Genomic DNA, 12,278 nt, shown 5'->3' with positions numbered 1-12,278 from the left:
GTTACAAATTTGTCTGAAAGTGAATAAAATGAAACTCAAGAGTGAGAGTATAGCAATATTTTTCCGTTAATGGAAAACACTTCAGGACTCTTTCATTTTCAGATAATTTGCCAAGACCAGTATGCAACAGTAACACCATTAGTGCTTGAGACTGATCTCAGTAAGTCTCACAGAGAGACTCTCACAGTCTCTGTCGCCTTACAATGACAGAAGAGATAAACACATCTTCCTCAAATGCTTCATCTGTTTCATCCTCACTGTTCTGTTGGGAAAACATTTTGACCTTTCCTTCGCACAATTCGTTCCAGAGTTTATACCACTTACAGTCTGCACTTTTGCAGCTTTGCTGAGAGTTTTATTCTGCCATCACATACACAATGTTTGCCTCTCACATTTTCTCAAATGAGAAATTTTTGTAAAATCTCTCTGTTGCATTTAACAACCCTGTGATTGGTTTTTCTTAACATTGGCTGAAGGATAGCGGCAATAGCATCAGAGACAGCAAAGGTCAGATCCACATAGCCAGAAGGGACTCCTGAATCTACATTGGTGATTTTATACTCCCAGGCAGAATTTCAGGCTCACCAAAGGCCATGTCCAAACTAGTTCACTGTCCAAGTATACTGGAGCTGTATAACTTAATTTGGGCAATAGATAAATTTAAGGGTCACTTATTGACTTCCACTAATGCTAAGGATTGAACTCCATACTAACAGCTGGTTCTGAATATCCTTGGAGAAGAGGAGGGAGGAGGAATATTTTTTTCAGAAAAATCTTTGTATTAAGCAGTGACACTGCTCCACCAGTTCTACCAATGTCACAGGTACATATTTTCAGAGTTTGATGAACAATGTATGTTCTGTATAAAATGCAGGAACTGCCATAGTTTTCTATTCAATCCAGCAAAAAATAAGTGATGGCAAGACAGGAGCCAGTCATATTTCAGAGCAGATAGTAGCAAGTTAGTGGTGTTGGTATGATCTAAATTTGCATCTAGTACAAAATCTAATATATGGTTTTACAAGTTTCAATATCAATGTAACAATTTTTTTTTCCCCAGAGTAACCTTTTTTCCCCTTCACAATTTCAAGATAGACTGAAACAGTGAAAAAACCCCAGCCAAACCAAACCCAAAGCCTTAGCCCAGTATGCTAGACTTTTGCATACTTATGTATACACTATATATATATTATTCATCACTGAGAATACTCACACCTTAATTCAAAGGAGAATAGTATATTTGCAGAATTAGCATACAGCACATAATCTGGCAGATCTGACCCTTACAGGTTAGGTCCTTGCCCTACATCCAAGAAAGGTAATATACAGCCAGCTCAGGCGTACGGGACATGTGCATTAAAGTAATACTACATCCAGTCTGATGAGTATTGCTTCCAGCAGCTATTTGGCACAGTAATATCATTACAGCACACTTTAAAATGGAGAACATTACTACTCCATGCTCTGTTATGCAATGTAGAAAAGCTCAGAAAGTCTCCTGTAATGATGAACACATTTCTGTAACACATATAGATGTGCTCAAAACCTTTACATGAAGCAAGAGGTACAGTGGGATAGAACATTGAACACATTTTTCCTAACTTTAAAAACTATACAAAAGGCAAAGTAGAATACCTACAAGCCATACATTTGAGAGATCTCTGAACATGCCCAGACCTTCCTCTCCCAGAGGGAAAGACTGCATTTCAAAATGCTTGCTAACTTTAAAGCAAAGCAATAGTCAAATGTAGTTGACATTGACCCGTCCTAAAGTATAAGTAGGAAATTGAAAACATTTCTTCACATATTTAAGTCCTGGAGGAAGAAATGAAGTGTCTGAGAGGTTGTGCTGTTTGGTTTTGTCACCCTGGGACAGGTTTGCATAGCTACAAGTAAGGGCTTATATGTAGTATCACAATTTGATTGAGGGATCTCTTGAATTAGTAACTATTTTTTTCACTCCAATCTAATAAATAAACTTTATACTTACAATCTATAGACATACCTGATGTCTGTTGTAACAAACTGAGGATATGCTACCACATCATACATAAAATTTTACTTGCAAAGCTTGCAAAAGGACTTAGTAGCCTTCAAAATAAATTTATTGCTAGACCTGCAATACTAATAGGAAATTAATATTCAGAAATATTATAACATTTAATACTTATAATATATGATATAATATTATATATAATTATATATATTATAATATATAATACTTTAATTACTTTGTCTGGATATATTTTAATTAATTATATCTGACCAAGTTAAATAATAAAAGAGTTGCTTATACTAGACTAGAGACCTACACTGCCATGGTTCGTAATACATGGTATTTGTATTTCTTTGACTCATGTAGGCCTACAACAGAAAGCTTGTCTCTAGTCTAGACATTTTCCAGGTCTCGTTTAGCTATATATCAATCTTAACTTCTCTCTTGAAGAAATAATGTAGCCAGCTCTAGCCGTACTTTCTGTTAAACATGAGAATGTTGAAAATAATTAGGTTTTTGTCAGTCTACTTTAGTGTAGGAGCCTTGAGAAAACTTACCTGTTAAAGCTTTTTTTTTTTTCAGCTTGACAATAGAACACCTGTCAGTCTAGACAATGGGAATAAAATTTCATGTCAGACAATAGAAGTAGCTCAGAGATCATTCAAAAGTCATGTAGAAGGCCCTTGTTTGAGGTCAGTTCAGATTCTGGCTTTGATAACACAGTTCTCACCATCTGGGTATCTGGGTCAGAAAATAGGCTACTGCAGGCAGGGTTCTGCAAAACCTTTTACAATTTAGGCAGTAACTATGTATTGGATAATGGAAATTAATCTGCATTTTTCTAGCTCAGTTGTGTGCCATTACCAAACTGTGCAGAGCATTCAGTGGGTCAAAAAGGCTGCAAAGATAAAAGCTCTCATACTTTTCAACACTCTGTCTGTGTGTTCTCCTCAGGTGTTTGAGACCAAATTCAAGTTTAAATCATACGCAACAGGGATAGGAAATTTGAAATTCTAGGATATTGTCTACATGCTGGAGAAATGCCCCAGACCAGAATATATGGCCTAATAAAGTCTCTCTTCTTTTCTTGAAAATGCCTTCAGTCTTCCTTAATTCAGAAAAACAGCAATTTTGTTGTCTCTGAATATTTCTCAGTACCTAGGAAACCCCTTCTGATACACTTTGGTTTCTGAGAAAAATTCTATATGACCAATAAGACACCGAGTTTTCCTAGTTATTTCTTGCTACTCCTATCAATCAGCTGGAAATCTATTGATTTGGATATTTATTTATAGTTTTTTGTTTGTTTGTTTGTTTTTCTGAGGAGATTTACCCCTGGAACTCTTCCTGCCTACAATTTTCTGGTTTTGAAAACAAAATAACAACTGCATTTTTCATCTATACTCTCTAATTCTAGGACATATTAGAATGTTGAGGTGCTGAGCAAGATTATTTTTCATTTATTCCTATCTACAGATAGAGATCCTCGTGTCTTCTTTTCTTTATTGTAAACCTTTCCAATAGCCCACTTGAGAGATACTATTTCTATTTCCTTCAATTTGAATGTTTGCAGTGCTAGAATTTTTTTTTCAGTAGAATAACTCTTGATTTACACAAGTGTAAGATAAGCAACTCTGTAAAACAAGCATTATCATCAAAAAAAGAAATTATCTATCACTTTGTAATGTTAACTCAGAAGCATCTTGCAGCGATCCAAAGTCTGATTAATTCCTGCTGTTATAATTGAGCATTGCTATAAGTTATACCTTGAGTTCCATAAATTTATTGGTTATAGAAAACCAGAGAATTATTTTCTTTATAATCAGTTATTCACTTTTAGTTATTTTATATTGATTTATATTTTATATTTTATAACAGAAGGATGTCTAAGATTTTAAGTACTTTAAAAATAGTCTAAATAAAAACAAGTATTCCCATTTAAAAAACACTAAAATGTAATTTCTGTATGGCTTAAATCCTGTCATATGTTTCATGCATGGTGTACTCTTATAATTATCAGCAACATTAGCTGATTTCTGTAAGTTCCAGACCTTGAATTAAATTTCTGTGCAAGTTTTTTCAACAAAAGAGTCGCTACAAGTTTTTACTTGATATTCGTGACATGATTCAGAACAATCTGCTTCACATGCAGCTAAATCTTTCTGAATCTAAATTTAGACAATATTATTTAAGCTCCCTTAATATTTTGTTTTAGTGCAAGACTAGACTTGCAAGCTACAAGTGAGGCATATTGAGTTTTAATGTAATGTACAGTGTTCTGGTCTAGACAGCTAATGAGATATTCGGGTTAATATGTGTCAAGAAATACATGAGTTCTTTGGGTTTAGTAAAAACTGATTATGGAGATGCAGAAATTACCTAAATATGGGAACATACAAGCCATGTAAAGGATCAGAACAATTGTTCATGTTCTTTTCCTCAAATACCTATAGATGGTTCTAATTACTTTATGACTTTATATTTGATCTTCAATCATTTTGTATAATTAGGATGCTTAAACATGACTACTGAGTATATATTTTTGTTCATTAACACAATTATATCTACAGTTTTGTTTGCTTGGGTTTTTTTGTTTGGTTTGTTTTTATTTTTTGCAGTCAAAGGAGAAAAATAGAAACAACAGACTTTGAAATGTTATGCACATATTACATGTTGGTTCCAGATATTCTCTTTGTTTTCAACTTAGTCAACATATAAATATTTACTTAAATGTTTACCTAAAAATTTAAATATTTACATAATATTTTTTTTATCAGTATTAATTTTATCACTATCAGTTGCTGTGTTCTAATGCAGAATAATCTTGAAAGCAGAATCAAGCACTTTGCAATAACATAGTCAGAGAACAAAAATCAAAGAATCTTCAAATTTGTGAACTCTGCCCAACTTCATTAACTAGTCAACTTCATCCAGGATCAACAAGTCCTATGTGCAATGCACAATGGAACATTAAGCAGAGAGCAAAAACTAGTGAAGGCCACCAGCATTAAAAAGCTTCCATTAATACGCTGCTGGGCTCAAACAAGCACAAATGGTAACAGCCTGGCTGCAGACTTGGATATGCTGCTTTCAGGACAGCAGTTAATATTGCTGCAGAGTGCTGCATTTGCAAAATCTTTGCTCACCATTGATTCTGATAACTTAATGTAGCTCCTCTATGCAGTAATATCCCAGCAAGCTGTGGATGGAATGTCCATGACTGAATCCTTAATCAACAGTAGCATTACTGAGCTCCTCTGTAGCATTCCCACAGACATATTTAATAAGGCAGATCTTTCATGGTAAATACCTGTCACTCTTCAAGCAATAAGAGTTCACTACACTGTCATTAAGGAAAAAGACCCGCCACTTCTAACGTGCCAAGAAGTATTAGCAAGGTAGGTCCTACCTTCTATGCATTTTAACATAAAATGAGTAATTTTATTTTGTGCAATGCTTCTTCATCTAGGTTCTGGGGTATTTTCTCTTTTAATTTTTTTTTTTTTCCAAGACCACTGTCTTAGGCAACACATTTTATTCTTCTCAATGCCTTCCACTTGCCTTGTTTTTCCAGTTTGCCTCACCATGTATTCCAACACTCTCCTAACAGAAACTGTGCACTCCCCTTCTGCATTCTCCCCTTCAGTCCCTGTAGTCCTTTAGAGTACCAGACTTTACATCTCTGCCACAGCTAAGAAACCATTTCCATTTCTCTTTAGGCTGTTGATGATGTTCTGAGGGTGTATACAACCTACTGAATATGTTATTCATCATAGCAAAATGAGAGTGATTTAGATATTATTTCATTTGCTGAAGCCATTGTAAATATTGGTAATGAAAGCCATGAACAAATGTTTGCATTTCTGTATTTAACAGTCTCTGAAGGGTAATTTTATGTCACACAGGCAGTTTTCTGTTAGAAATTAAAAGGAAATGTAATGAATTATTGATGCTGCTGTAAGTCACTTTTGGGCAGTGATAATGGACTTCAGAGATCTAAATTTTTCTTTCTGTATCTGGCCAGCTATGAATGGAACCTGGTTCAAATCAAAGTTTCAGATTGCACAAACCTGAAACAAATAGAAGAGAAAAGAAAAACAGCATCTTGCTTCTTCATTTAAGCTAGATGCACATTTAACAAACAAACAAACAAAAAAAAAAAATCAGGGACATCCTCATCAAATTATTTTTAAAATGCTAATTCACTTCTAATATTTAAACAGAGTAATGTCAAATAAAGTAGTTTAAAATGTTTACAATCTTGCCGACATCACTTTTTTCTAGTTTTAGTTCCCTTTAGTTACTGTTATAACTATATTTACATAAAAATATCATGCATTTACAAACGCCAGTGATGGGTTTCCAAAATTTTAAGGGTAGAAATTACTCTCCCATTTGACCTTTTTGACTGTGACAACACCAAAAAGGGCCTTATAATATCCAGCTATTAAATGTGTCATCAAAGTAATAGTGCAGCATGGCAGGAACTGATTGGTTATTGTGTTATGGGGCCAGTTTCAGAAGCAATCTGTGGACAATTTCTGTCGAGGACAACGTTTCAGATTTTGAACTCTGCTGGTTAAACAGAGTTACTGCTGTGAGTCTTTATTAAGGTTGAACAAGTAGAATCTGCTGATCTGCCAGTTGTTCCAAAAGATTGTGCTCCCGTTGTGAAAATACTTCACCTCTTTATGCATGACTGACCTTCTAGTGGGATCCTGCTGTGAGATGTGAATGTGGCCATTGCAAATAGACTGCCAGCAGAACTCTAAGCAATGGATATAGTAGCCAAGCTTTTGCAATTATGGGCAGCAATACTGAATTATATAGTCTGTTTTAAAATTACCACACCATTTCAAAAAACCTACAACTAGTTACTTGGTTTCCCAGCTAATTTCTATTATTGTAGACATCAAATAACTTTAATTGGCCAGATCTATTTATGGGAAGGGTTTTATGCATTTTAGACAAAAATCCATATATAGTCATTCACTAATTATTTCCTTCTAGGTTTTTTTTGTTACTTTCTTTTTTTTTTTTTTTTTTCTGTGAAATATACAGCTGACAATGAGAATGCTGTATTACAAGCACATTTGCTTGGAATCCATCATAGGAAATTTACACACCTGGCCAGTTCTTTCTCTATGACATGGTGACAAAGACTTCTTTTTGGTAAATTTTATTGCAGATAACCCTCCAAAAATAGCCACCAATTTGAATAAGAATTTGAATAAGAATTAACACTCATCAATGCCTTCATTGATGCTTCCTTTGGTATAGTCTCTAGAGACCATAGTTCTATTTCTGGAAGACCTTGATGTTGATGGTTGTACAGAATGGAGCAATACTTTCCAGCTTCTTCCTTGGCAGAGTGAATGATGGTGACAGCTTACACTTGCAGAGTGTTCCTGCATGGAAAATTATATTCTCAATTATGTGCATCTGAACTCTTCATTATTGGTGCAAAATGCTGGTGACTTGAGAATTACTGAATTTGGCAAATTATACACACTTTGCAAACCTATAACATACAATTATATACGTGGCAAAACCAAGAACTTTTATTTGGTTTGGTTGTGGGTTGTTTTGGTTTTTTTTTTCATTCACATATTTTTCTTTTGTTTACAGTGGAAAAATGCATCTTAGAGATATATAATTCCTTAGTTAAAATGAGAAATATAATCCTTCTCTAGAAATAACACAGATAACTGAAAAACGAGTTTGTAAAGAATAAGAAATATCAGCATAATTTTATGAAGTAATAAACACATCTCTGTTTGTGTGACTATATGCATCCCTCATGAATGCAGAGTGTTAACTGTTTTCCAGGGAAGCAGGGTGCATGATCAGCAACTTAGCTGTTTAAGGGCTCAATATGCAGATCTAAATCTGCTTTTAAAACTTCTAAATAAGAGACATTATCACACTACCTATGTATTTTAAATATAACAGGATGGTGTCACAGTCTGGGGCAATATGTATATTTCTGATCTTAGACATATTCCCTCATTTTTTATTATGTTTGACATCAGTGCTCTGTTGCCATTATTTATCACCAGGATTTGGTGAGCAAGATTTTCAATGATTAATCTGATTTTAAACTAAATTCCCATGACATACATCTGAAACATAATTTGTGGGAGATAATTTTGACATACAGAATGGAGATTTAAATGTAAACAATGACATGATTATTTAGCTGACTTATCTCTTTTCATTTAATTATGGATCTTTATTTCATGACCGTTCCAGTTTTAAACCATGTGTGTGTGTTCCCTTTACTTTTTTATCTCCACCTTGTTCTAAAATATGTCAAATTTCAAGTAGGTCCTTATCTGAATTATCCCATATTCTATCATTAAGTCACCAATAAAATTTAATACAAGTATCCATTTCTTTCTGTTTCATACTTCCTTTTAGATTTTTTTTTTTCTGATAACATGAGTGTGCCCATTTTTCATGCATGTGACATTTACACCCCTGCATAGAATCAAGGGGGCTGGTTGCCTCTCAGTTTGGCTATGAGCTGTAGAATGGAATTGAAATGGCTCTTTAGTGTTGGAAGTTTTCCTGTAATTGCATGGAGCTTAAGGTCAGAATTAGAAAGGAATTGTAGAAAAGCTGGAGGAAAGATCTAACCTTCCCTACAGTTTTTTCAAGTATAATTAAATTGTGTTCATTTAATCAATTTTAACTATATCACATAAAAAATTTCTGCAGTATTCTCCTCCTGTACTCCATTGCTTAGATCAGTTCACATTCTGTTTACCAGAGCTGCACTTTGTAGGAGCACTGTGGTAAGTTTGGACATTTGATTTCTGAAATAAGCTTTCCCTGATTTAAACAAAATGCACCACAAGAAGTATATAAATTTTTTTCAATTTTATTTATATTCATATTCAAACCTTATATGAATAGATTTTGTGGGTGTTTTTAAGGTTTAATTTTTGTGTTATTCTTTCTGATTCAGAGTTGCATTTCATGCTCTTACCAAGTTTCAGAATTCATTATGAAGATAGCACTTGTTGGTGATAGAGAATTCTGTACATGTAACATAATTTAATTGTTATTAGAAGAGAATTCCACATATATAACATAATTTGATTGTTTATAGACTGTGAGATCATCAACCAGGTTACTTGCAGGATTACTGATAAAAATATGTTTATATTTCCCTCTCTTCTGGCCTATTACTATTAGGAGAATAAACACCATCTTTAGAAAGGAGTATTTAAAGTATGTTTGCTATAGTTTATTGATACATATATATTGATACAACATTCCAAAATGTTGTATATTCTGTTATTGTTGCCTTGTGAATCCTGGATTTTTTCATTAATTCTCCTGAATCAAGAAGATTATCAGGGTGGTATTGACACCTTTGATATTCAGTGCCCATTTATTCCTGTAAATTAATAGAACAGGTATAATCCTTCCAACTCCCATGGTAGAGTTTTGAGCTTGGATAATGAGAACCTGTATAATGACGTACTTTAAAGAGCAAAATTACAGCTAAGTAATTTTCTCTTTCAGGTATAATACTGTAGTCTCTTGAGTTTGGGCAGCGCTGTCATTAAACATGCAGATACGTTACTATGGTGCCACATTTTCCTTCAAATTGAGTTTCAGGGATAACTGAAAAACTTTTAAAGCTTCAATACTGTCTCATTCAATTTCAGAAATGAAAGTTGCAAAGGAGTTAAAAATTACTATCGAAATCTTCTGAACCTAAACAGAAGAGTTTTATCAAGGTACATTTAATTCAAGAATTATTATTTTTTTTTTACATTAACTCTATTTTCTTCCTTTAATTCATAGTTTATCACTGTCATTCCCTTCATATATATCTCTGTGCTGGGAGCTTCTTCTTTTAATTAATTCAATGCATCTATCATTAGTAATTTCCCTTACGAAGCCAAGGAACTTGTTAATGAGTCTTCTAGTGCAATGTGTCAGTTTTTAAAGTCCATTAACTTTCTGTGACTTTTTGCATACTAACACTCATTATGAAATTATTTCCCCTGATCTTGAAATCCAATTTAAATTCCAGCCATGAATTTTCAGTGATGGAACATGTTTTTTAATTGCTCTATCTTTCTATGCTCAGTACAGAACTGAGATAAGAAGTTGCATGTTATATTTTTAAGGTCTCTTTCACACATTTTCAATGACAAATGATCAACATGAGAAAAAATTCATACTTATGAGACTCAAAGCTTTCATCAAATAAAGGTTCCTCTAGAATTTGTTATTATTTCAGATGTATTGTTACTGACATTTTCTTACAATTATTTCAGTAAAACTTTCTTAGTTCCAAAGGCTGTGCATACAAAGCCCAGCAGATCTTCCAAAATTATTCCCTTATGTCATATTTTGTCTCTGGTTCACAGAGAAGAAATATTATCTTCCTTTGCTAGCTCTCTTGATGAACACCACTTTTATCTCTGTCATGTCAGGACTGCATATGCATATCATGAGATTTATCTTGCAAAGGACAGGAAGAAATTCTAAATTAGCTTTAAATCCTTATTTCCAGGTCTAGTTGATGGTTTTAATAAACTTCAGTTTCTCTTTGAAGCCCTGATCTGGCCACAGACCACTCTCTTTTAGGTTTTTTACCAGAAAGAAAACCAAAAAATGTTTTTGATAAAAGTGTGACAGTGTGTTCTTCAGTCTGATAACCAGAATTACAGGATGCACACAACATGTACTTGCAGGTGGGTATAAATGCAAAAGTGCATTACTGGCACATACATTCCACAGAAGTTCTAGTATTCAATACACCCCTAAACATTCCACAGGACATTTGAATAAAGCACTAAACAAAACCCTCATACCTGTAGGAAATAACCAGGCCACGTGGAATTCTTAGTTGTGGGGTTTTTACTCATAGCAGAACCGAGTGAGTTATTCCCAGAGTCTTGAGCAACAAATTTGCTGTTTATCTTCACTTCTTGATGAAAGTCACTGCAACCTAGTAAGATTTCAAAACTTTGTAGCAGATGCTTTACTTTAGGCTGATTGTAGTACTGAAATAATTTTCATACTGAAGCTGCATTCTACTACAAAGATGTAGTTTGTCAAAATCTGCATTTTTGTTTGTTTGTTTTTAGTAAAAACAAATTTTCAGCTACTTAGAAAAAAAAGATTAATTGAGATGGATGTAAATCTAGTAGTATCTAGGAAGATACTACTGCTACGTGGGTTTCATTATGTTCAGGAGTTTAATTTTATTTTTTTTAAAGAATGAACCTTAGACAACAGTAGATGCAACTTTGACACTGATGGAACTACCAAAGACAGCTTGAATTATGCTGCAGTGGGCTTTCCCTTTGGGTCACACAATGGTCTGCTCTGCTTTAAACCATGTGATTGTCACTGTGAACCAATGTCATACATCTTGGCGTTTCAGTAAGAAGTGCTCCATTTTTCCTGGCATGGAGGGTATAATTTGGTATAATCTTCATCATAGCACCACTTCAAGGAACTTGTTAGTGTCGTAGATAGTTAAAAGAATAAGATAATAGAAATGGGTAAATTCCTATTTCTATAGTAAACCAGTTTTTGTTACATTCACTTCAAACCATCTCTAAATTAAGTGCAGAGTTGCTGCTCAAGTTTTCTCCAGTTTCATTAAGATCTAGTTTTATTATATTGATGTGCCAGGAGTAATAGTATCTGCCAAAATAGTGCTGATAGTTAAATCTATGCTTGAACTACACTTGCCCTGAAATTAAAACCAGAAAACAAAAACAACCCTGTAATTAATATGTCAGATCTCATTAGACCTTGAAAACTGGGTATACTTCATTTCGAGTTGGCAAAAATGATGAGCACTATCTGTATGCAGTTAAACACCCGTGACACTTTTGTTCCTTATTTGGTTTCCATATAACGATACATTTCACCTTTTGCCAGGAATATAAACAGGGAAACTAATCAGATTTGGCATAGTATTTAATTCGTCTTGTACACACTTTTTTATAATAAAACCCTCCAGTCCACCTAAATCATTGCCTTCAATCATAGCTTATATTATTTGTCTCTATTTAGAAGGTAAAAATTTGAATTTCCCTTCGATTGTGCACCAAATCTATAGCTTCTATAGTAAAAGTGAGAGCAGCAGTGCAGACTGCTCATTTCTACTTGTAGTACCCCTGATTGACTCCTATTTGAATGATGAAAAATTTTCAGCTGCCTTTATTTGCTCTCAGGCAATTGGATTTTCTTCTGAATATCAGTTTAGTGTATTGGCACTACTTCCTCAAAAACATGCCATCAC

The sequence above is a fragment of the Poecile atricapillus genome, chromosome 4 (assembly GCF_030490865.1).
Source record: "Poecile atricapillus isolate bPoeAtr1 chromosome 4, bPoeAtr1.hap1, whole genome shotgun sequence".
Classification (NCBI taxonomy): Eukaryota; Metazoa; Chordata; class Aves; order Passeriformes; family Paridae; genus Poecile; species Poecile atricapillus.
Note: the sequence above shows the minus strand (reverse complement) of the source record.